The 10,089-nt window shown below is 40.8% G+C and overlaps 1 non-coding gene across 1 annotated transcript; it reads left to right on the top strand.

Annotated features, from left to right (window-relative positions):
- The first annotated feature begins 9,639 nt into the window (after positions 1-9,639).
- Positions 9,640-9,746, top strand: LOC127110063 (small nucleolar RNA R71). The gene has a single exon (XR_007797301.1). It is a non-coding gene; the product is annotated as a small nucleolar RNA R71 (small nucleolar RNA).
- The last annotated feature ends 343 nt before the right edge of the window (positions 9,747-10,089 follow it).

Genomic DNA, 10,089 nt, shown 5'->3' with positions numbered 1-10,089 from the left:
GCACAAAATGCTGAATTTTAGGGTTTTTAGCCCTTTTTCGCTCCTTTTCTCGATCGGGGCTCCGATTAAAGTAAAAACCTGAAAACAAAGGAAAACACAGTAATAACACAACAAAATGACAATAAAACAACTAGAATGCATGTGAAATTGGAGTCGAAAATACGTAAATTTTAGTGTGATCAAACTCTCCCACACTTAAACCTTTACTTGTCCTCAAGCAAAAGATTGAAAAGCTCATAAAAGAAAATTTGTGTAAACGAGTGCTTCAGGTAAAATTCTAAGTTCAAGTCGGGATGCAGTGATAGGTACTAACTGAGTGAACTAAGGGTATCATGATGACACTAATCCGCAAATACGGACATAAACTTCATTCCTATATTAACCAACCCATATTATCCCACAATACATAGGCCTGCCTCTTCATCTCTTTTGTGTCCTTTTCATTCATGCACAATCACATTAAGCCCGTTATCCGTACATGCTTCATAGTAGAGTGGCCTGTTAGTGATTATGATCAGAGCTTGGGGTTTCTGGCACATAAACATGTGTAAACCCTTTTATTGGACCCAACTGTAGTTGTGGGGGATCAGATCGTAATCCACCCTACCGAGTTCAGTGCCAGATACCTCTGAACCAACTAGCAGTGGGTACTGCTTTTCTTTTTCTTTTTGTAGCAATTTGTTTACAATTCTTTGGTTTAAATGACTTTGTGAGGGTCACCTATACCGGAGTTGCCTTTTTGCTTTCTTTTATTTTTTTGTTTTTCTGGATCATTCACTTATTTGCATCGGTCCCCTACGTAGAGGATGCGTAGGCCGGAGCTGACTGCTGAGATAAACTACTAAGGACTTATACGGAAATGATGATTAAGGCCATGGTATATGGGGTTTCGGGAATGATTCCTATATTTACGAAGCTTATGGTGCTAAAACAGATACTGATGTTTCGCAAAGTTCTCCCAAGTCACCGCATCCTTACTCAAAACATGTCCTTAAAACCTGAAAACTTTCGAAATAACACTATTTTCTTTTGCAATAAAATTTTGGTGGGGCTAAAGGTATGGGGAGGTAGGATTGTACTAAAGATCTACTATATTTGGTGACTCGTCAGACTCATGCATTATACTAAAAAGCGAAATAAACAACTAGGAAATAAACTATCTAAAAACAGTAAAGAAAAAGCGATAAAGAAAAACGAGAAACGACAATAAAGAAAAGACGATAGAGTCTCCTCCCACACTTAAATCGAACATTGTCCCCAATGTTTCGAAATAAGATAAGGAAGAGTTACCTGGCAACCTATTGCTGACCACTCGTGCCCTCGCCATCCTGAGGTGGACGACGGGATCGGGTACGACGACGGTCTCTTTGATCCATCCTCGCCTGCAGGGCATCCTGAGCGGTCCTCACCTCTCGAAGGTGACCTAAAATGGAACCTTGAGTGGCTTCAATTAGTGCCATGTGTCTCTGGTGGTAGTTTTATTGACGGGCTTGTGTGTCGGTGATCACTTGCAGAGACTGTAGAACAGTGTCGTAGGACCTGTCTGTCCTCCGCTGCGATTCTTGCATGAAGCGCATGTTATCCGCCATTTGTTGCTGGATGGTAGAGAGTAGGTCGTCACGCCTTTGCTCTCTAGCCATGTAGTCACACCACATCTCCTCTGTAATATAGAAGCCAGGAGTGGTACCTGCAGAAGAAGAAGATGGTGCTGTGTGTGGTGGTGAAGGATGATGGGGGGACACATGGGGTACGGGAGATCTCTCTCGCCGATCATATTCATCATCTGTGTCATGTCCTACCTCATCAGGCATGTTAGGAGGAAGAGGACCCAAAACAGGTGGAGCATCTAAATCATAGGTTCAATTCCTCTCATCACGTATATCTGTACGTCTAGTGCAAGGTAGAATAATAGATGGGATGGCTACACCATGAACCATAAGTGTATAACCTCCTTCTCTCCTTGAGCGACACAATTTCATGTCTCTCAGAAATTTTAAGTTAATTGTGCGAGGAGGTAAGGGGTCTAGGGTAGCCATCTCATTGTTCAGGTTAAGTGCCCGAGCAATAGACGTAATCAATCCACCAAAAGAAATCGGTCCCGCCTTATTCAGAGTTAAAATCATATGGGCGAGCATGAACGGAACCGAATTAATTCGCCTATTTGTGAGGCTTCCTTGTAAATATAGAAGCTCTCTAGCATTAACCTTATTTGGATTCTCCCGGCTAAAAATAGTGCATGCCAACAGATATCTGAAAACTCTGATGGCCGGGTTATGGATAGTTGAGGCAAGCACTCCTTCAAAAGAGTTTATGGAAGTGTTCGATAAACGCTCCCAGAAGGAAAATACCTCAACAGACCATTCGGAATCCAAAGGGGCCTCACAAATAGCACCTTCCCCATGAGGGATCCCTAACAAGCTGGCTAGTTCGTCGGTACTGAATTGGTATTCAACTGCAAACATTCTAAATTTGACAGTACCGACTGTACTAGCAGTGTTAGGGTTGACAATATAAATTAAGGAACTCAAAAATTCGATTGTCAACCGCTCATAGGTGGGTTCTTTGTTGATAAAGAAATTATGCAAACCTAAGTTGTCTAATAAATGGAAAATGCTATGGTAGATACCTAAAGTGTAGAGACAGTTTTCGTCAACATACCTTGTCGGGAGAATTTCCCGATTTTGCAACCGTTCAATGATTTTTCTTTGTCTCTCCCCTGGTTTCCCTCCTCGAAGAATGAATCCGTTGAACTCCATTTGAAATGATCTTGAAAAGTGGATGAAGAAGATGAAGTGGTTGGTGAAAAGGTTGAATTTTTACAAAATCCGGCAGATGAAATCGAAAATGGAAAGTGGATTAATGATTTGTGCGGTATGGTGGTTAGGAAAGTATGAGATTTTTGTGGGTTCAAGGACGTTTTCTCAAGGTGAAAAAATGGGTATGGGAGGTTGTAAGTTGCAAAAATGGTGAAGGAAAGGGGTCTGCCCCGACCATTTACAGACGCTGTGGCGGGCGCCACAGGTCCTATGGCGGGCGCCACAAGGCAAAATCTGGCTGGGCCAGATTTTGGTCCTTGGTTTGGGCTTCTCTTGTCTTTTGGCTTTGAGGGGTATGGATAGCATTTTGACTTGCGATTCTCCTAGTTTCTTTGACTTGCATAATTTTATAAAAGTAAAGACGAAAATAAAAAATAAAACTGAAACAAAAACAAAAACAGAAATTAAAAATAAATAAATAAGTGAAAAATTAAAATGCAAATGAAATAAATATAAAACATATATAGATAAAAATAGAAATACTAATGTATAGTAGTAGTTTATATAGTATTCAAATGCGATAATATAAGATGAGTAATGCAAATACGAGAAATATATAAAAGAGAAACAAAATGAAATGAAATGGTGAGATCAGGTAGTAGGGGTGTCGTCTGCTTGAGTGGATCCACGGAGCACGGCTATCTCTTGCCTGAGCTCTGCGATCTCCTGATATAGACAATCGACTTCAGTAGCATGGGTGAGATCAAACACTCCCATCTGTAAAGTTAGGTCCGCCACTTCCTGTCTAAGCTCTGCAATCTCTCTACGGCACTCAGCAATCTGGGTGCGTATGTCGGGTGTCTGCAATGAATGATTATTAGAGAAAACAGTGATTCTAGGAGATGGTGGTGTAGGCGTGTATTCAGCAGCGGGTGGTGATCTCGGCGCCTCAACAGTCTCTCCCTGGCCCTCTAGAGCATAACTCCAATTCGCTGGATCATGCACACTGGTCATCATAGGATCTGGCAGTGTGAAATAGTGAATAGCCTCACTGTCGACTAGCAATCGGAATTGACATGGGTGGAAAGAGGCTCTCCTTATCAACCTTCTGGTTAAACAGAAATCGATGTCCATGGTAGTGTACCCACAGTAGGTCCGAAGATGTAACAACCTGCGAGACAGACCTAAAGCGACAACAATCTGCGTGATGATTCCGCCAACATGGATGACTCCTTCGGTGGATCTAGAGATACCACTGAGATTATTCAATAAAAAGTTACCACATGCTACTGGGCGAGACTGGGATGCGTAAAATAACAGGAAGATCTCCTCTTCACTCAGTAGTGTCTCTGCATCCGGTCTTCCCAGGAAGGAATGTGCTAATATCATCTGAAAATATCTGAAGGCTGGGTTATGTGTGACATAAGATAACTGCGTAGATGGATCCTGGCTTCCGCCACCTGATATATTACTCCAAAACTTCTCAACCTCCTTACCCAGGAAATATCCCATAGGTGTCTCCGGGATAGCATCAGGAGTAGTCTGGAAACCCAACAGGTCGCCGAACTCTTTCTGGCTGAAGGAGTACTCAACTCCAAAAAGTCTGAAAGTAGCATACCCATCTGGTCCAGAATATGGGTCGTAGTCGAATGAACTCAGGAACTCCAAAGTCAGGTTCCTATATGTGTTGCTCAAGTCATCAGCAAATTCATCCCAGTGAAGCTGGTGGCTAAGGAATCGGATACTAGGCTCGATACCCAGTGCCTCCATACAATGTTGGTCAGGATAATGTGTGGGTGCCATAGGGCGCTGATACAGGGCAATGTATCGCTCCCTCTGAGCGTTGTATCTATAGGCAACATGCATGTCATCAAAACCCTGCATCCTGTAAAAGTTAGGAAAGTGATCCTGAAAATGCAAACCATTCAAATCTTAGTCTCAATGCAAAATAAGATAAAATAAAATAAAAATAAAAATAAATATAAATAAATGCGAAAAAAGTAAAATGAAAAGAAAAACCATGAGTTGCCTCCCACGCAGCGCTTGTTTAACGTCATTAGCTTGACGATCAGAATTTATACATCTGTAGTAGTAGGAATCGGTGGATCAATCAGGGTGTGGCTTGAGTAGTATGTTGGAATGTCTCCTCCTTCGTAGAGCTTCAGTCTTTGTCCATTTACAATGAATGGGATACAAGTTTGGTTCTTGATTTCTACAGCTCCGGATCTCAGAATCTTGGATACTTCGAAAGGACCAGTCCATCTTGAACGTAGCTTTCCAGGGAAGAGTCGTAACCTAGTGTTGAAAAGGAGAACATAATCGCCTACATTGAAGTTTTTCTTTACTATTCTTTTGTCGTGATAGGCTTTTGTCCTATCTTTATATATTTTTGCATTCTCGTAGGTAGATTGCCTAAGTTCTTCTAATTTATGAATGTCTAGAGTACGCTTTTCTCCAGCGGCTAAGTAGTCTAAATTCAAAGTTTTAATGGCCCAATAGGCTTTATGCTCTAACTCGAACGGTAAGTGATAAGATTTTCCATAAACCAGTTGGTAAGGAGTAGTTCCTATAGGGGTTTTGAAAGCGGTTCTATAGGCCCATAATGCTTCTTGAAGCTTCTGAGACCAGTCTCTCCTAGAAATAGAAACAGTTTTCTCTAGGATTTGTTTTATCTCCCTATTAGATACTTCTACTTGGCCACTAGTTTGTGGGTGGTACGGTGTTGCTACTCTATGCCTAACTCCATATTTTCTTAAAAGTTTGTCAAATATTATCGATATAAAGTGTGATCCTCCATCGCTTATGACTAAACGTGGTGCTCCAAATCTAGGGAATATATAGTTTTTAAATAGTTTGATTACTACCCTAGTGTCGTTTGTGGGTGCAGCTATAGCTTCAATCCACTTAGACACATAGTCTACAGCTACTAAGATATACCTGTTTCCTAAGGATGGTGGAAAAGGTCCCATGAAATCTATATCCCATACGTCGAAGAGTTATACTTCCTGAATGTTTCTTAGAGGCATTTCATCACGTCTTGAAATGTTTCCAGTACATTGGCATCTATCACATTTGACAATGTAAGCATAGACATCACGCCACATGGTAGGCTAGAATAGGCCAACTTGAAGAATCTTGGCGTATGTCTTAGAGGTGCTCGCATGTCCACCATAAGGTGAAGAATGACAATGCTCGATAATATTATTTACCTCTTCTTCTGGAACGCAACGGCGAAAAATGCCATCTTTACCCCTTTTGAAAAGGAGCGGTTCGTCCCAATAGAAGTTTCTCACATCGTGGAAGAATTTCTTTTTGCGGTGGTAGTCAAGACCAGGGGGTACTATATCAGCAGCTAGGTAATTAACGAAATCTGCATACCAGGGTACGTTACTTATTGCTAAGGAATTTTGGGGGTGCTCATAAGGGTCTAGGTTATTATCTTCGATGGTTTCTACTCTAGCGATCAGTCTATCATAGGCGAAATCATCATTTATAGGTACTAGTTCAGGGTTTTAGATGTTCTAGCCTAGAAAGGTGATCAGCTACTACATTTTCAGTGCCTTTTTTATCTCTTATATCTAAATCAAACTCTTGTAGTAATAGAATCCATCAGAGTAACCTGGGCTTGGCATCTTTTTTACTTAATAGGTAACGAATGGCAGCATGATCGGTGTAAGCAATAATTTTTGCTCCTACTAGATAAGATCTAAATTTGTATATAGCGAAAACTACAGCGAGTAATTCTTTTTTAGTTGTTGCGTAGTTAAGTTGGGCAGCATCTAGGGTTCTACTGGCATAATAAATGGCATGTAATTTTTTATCTTCCCTTTGTCCTAGAACGGCTCCAACTGCGTAATCACTAGCATCGCACATTATCTCAAACGGTTCCGACCAATCAGGCGGTTTCATAATGGGGGCTGAGATTAGTGCTTGCTTTAAAAGATTAAATGCGTCATAACATTTTTCGTCGAAAATGAATTCAACATCTTTCATTAAAAGTACGGTTAAAGGTTTAGTTATTTTGGAGAAGTCCTTAATAAAACGCCGGTAGAATCCAGCGTGTCCAAGAAAGCTTCGGACTTCTCTGATGTTTTTTGGGGGTTTTAGGTTTTCTATAACTTCTATTTTGGCTTTATCTACCTCTATACCTTTTTCGGAAACTATATGTCCTAAAACTATTCCTTCGGTTACCATGAAATGACATTTTTCCCAATTTAGCACGAGGTTTACCTCCACGCATCTCTCCAGGATTTTCTCAAGGTTAGAAAGACAATTGTGGAAATCAAATCCGCAAACCGAGAAATCATCCATAAACACTTCCATGATACCATCTAAGTAATCTGCAAATATTGACATCATGCAGCGTTGGAAAGTAGCTGGAGCATTACAGAGGCCGAACGACATTCGTCTGTAGGCAAAAGTTCCATAAGGGCATGTAAAAGTAGTTTTTTCTTGATCTTCGGGGTGAATAGGTATTTGGAAGAATCCAGAGTATCCATCTAGATAGCAGAAGTAAGAGTGTCTGGCTAGACGCTCCAACATCTGGTCAATAAATGGTAAAGGGAAATGATCCTTCCTAGTTGCTTTATTTAATTTTCTATAATCTATACACATCTGCCATCCTCCTTCTAAACGTTTTGCTACATGTTCGCCTTTATCGTTTTGCACGACTGTGATGCCTCCCTTTTTAGGTACTACATGCACGGGGCTCACCCACTTACTATCCGAGATCTGGTAGATTATACCTGCCTCAAGTAACTTAAGAACTTCCTTTTTAACAACATCACTCATTATAGGGTTTATTCTTCTTTGATGTTCCCTAGAGGGTTTTGAATCTTCTTCGAGCGAAATCCAATGCATGCATACGGATGGGCTTATACCTTTCAGGTCAGAGATATTATATCCTAAGGCTGAGGGATATCTTCGTAAAACGTCTAAAAGTTGGTTCGTTTCCTCTTGGCTCAAGGTAGCACTAACTATCACTGGACGATTCATCTTTTCATCGAGGAACTCATATCTCAGGTTCTTAGGTAGTTCCTTAAGTTCTAAGGTTGGTATCTTAGGGTATGGCATAGGATCTGGGGTAAGGGATAAACATTCGTAAAGGTTATCATCGATGTAAGGTTCTTTAAAGTCACCATCTTCCTTTATGGGGGTTGATGGTAACTTAATTGCTTTTATAATTTCTTTTCGTTCTAATTCTCTAACACATTCATCAATGATATCTAAGGCATAACACGAGTCTCCCATCACAGGTGCCATAAGAAATTTTGAAAGTATAAATTCTATTTTCTCGTCGCCTACCTCAAATGTCAACTTTCCTTTCTTGACATCTATTATGGCTCCTGCAGTCGATACGAATGGTCTACCTAGAAGAATTGGTATATCATTGTCCTCTTTGATGTCCATGACAACAAAATCAGTAGGGATAAATAACTGACCTATCCTAACAGGGACATCTTCTAAAATGCCTATTGGATATTTGACAGATCTATCGGCTAACTGAAATGACATCTTAGTGGGTTGTAATTCTCCTAAGTTTAGTCTCTCAAAAACTGCTAGAGGCATTAAGCTCACACTAGCTCCTAAGTCTAGAAAAGCTTTTTCGATGACATGATTACCCAAAAGGCAAGGAATGGAGAAATTTCCAGGATCTTTATCTTTCTTTGCTAATTTGTCCTCGGAAATAGCATTACATTCCAAAGGCTTCGGATCATCAAGTCTACGTTTGTTGGTAAGGATGTCTTTAAGAAACTTTGCATAAGAAGGTATTTGGGTGATGGCTTCTGTGAAAGGGATTTCTACATGAAGTTTTTCTATAACTTTAATAAATTTTTGATACTGTTTATTGATCTGGGTTTGTTTGAGTCTTTGCGGATAAGGTATACGTGGTTTATATGGCGGGGGTGGTACGTAAGTTTTATCTTTAGGTTCTTCTCCTTTATCTCGACCTTCCTGGTTTTCAGATTTCTCTGGTTCCTTTACTTCGTCCGGGGGTTTGGTACATTCCTTAGAAGTTTCGGGTTCACTCAATCTTGGGTTTGGTGGCTCATCATAAGCGTTCCCACTTCGTAGGGTAATGGCATTGGCTTGTCCTCTCGGATTTTGTTGAGATTGTCTAGGGAATTGTCCTCCAGGTGTGGTCTGAGGGGCTTGGTTTAAAGCTACCTGAGAGATCTGGGTTTCAAGCATCTTGGTATGAGTAACTATTTGGTCAACCTTGGTTCCTAACTGAGTAATCAATTCGTTAACATGAATGTTTTGGTTCATGAACTCCTTGTTTTGTTGGGTTTGAGCGGTGATAAAATTTTCCATAATTTTCTCAAGGCTCAGCTTTGGTGGTACAGGTTGCATAGGTTGATTTGATCTAGCGGCTTGATAACTAGGTCTCGGAGGTGCATTATTTTGAATAGGGTTATTGTTTTTATAGGAGAAGTTCGGGTGATTCCTCCATCCAGGGTTATAGGTATTTGAATATGGGTTCCCTTGGGTGTAGTTCACTTGCTCAGAGTGGGTTTCGTTTAATAGACTGCATTCTGCGGATTGGTGTCCTTGGGTTCCACATATCTCACAATCCGACGAAACTGCGGCTACAGTATTCGGGTTTATGCACATATGCTCGACCTTAAGGGCTAATGCGTCCATTTTGGATTGCATCATGTCTATAGAGCTTAGTTCATGCACTCCTCCTTGGGCTTCCTTCTTCTCAACTGTCGCTCGTTCGACTCCCCATGATTGATGGTTTTGAGCCATATCTTCGATGAGGGAACTAGCTTCAGGGTAAGGTTTGTTCATCAGAGCACCGCCTGCGGCATTGTCGATGGTCATCTTTGTGTTGTAATGAAGTCCATTATAGAAGGTTTGAATGATTAACCAATTTTATAAGCCATGATGTGGGCATGCTCGTAACAACTCTTTATATCTCTCCCAAGCTTCGAACAACGATTCTCCTTGGTTTTGGGTAAATCTAGTTATATGGTTTCGAAGAACGGCGGTCTTACTCGGGGGAAAATATCTAGCAAGAAAAACTCTTCTAAGGTTATCCCAAGTCGTAATGGAATTGGGTGGAAGGGAATCTAACCATGATAGGGCTTTATCTCTGAGGGAAAAAGGAAATAATCTTAAACGTATTGCCTCAGGAGAAGCTCCATTGGTTTTAAAAGTATCTGCTAATTGAAGAAATATTTTTAAATGTTGGTTAGGGTTCTCGGTAGCGAGACCCGCGAATTGTCTCTGTTGCACTAGTTGCAACAGGGATGGTTTAAGTTCAAAATTATTGGCTGGGATAGTTGGGTTTACTATACTAGAACTAGGTTCTTCATTAGATGGTTGA

This window comes from Lathyrus oleraceus, chromosome 7 (genome assembly GCF_024323335.1).
Source record: "Lathyrus oleraceus cultivar Zhongwan6 chromosome 7, CAAS_Psat_ZW6_1.0, whole genome shotgun sequence".
NCBI classification, from domain to species: Eukaryota; Viridiplantae; Streptophyta; class Magnoliopsida; order Fabales; family Fabaceae; genus Lathyrus; species Lathyrus oleraceus.
Note: the sequence above shows the minus strand (reverse complement) of the source record. Positions and strands in the feature narration are given on the sequence as shown.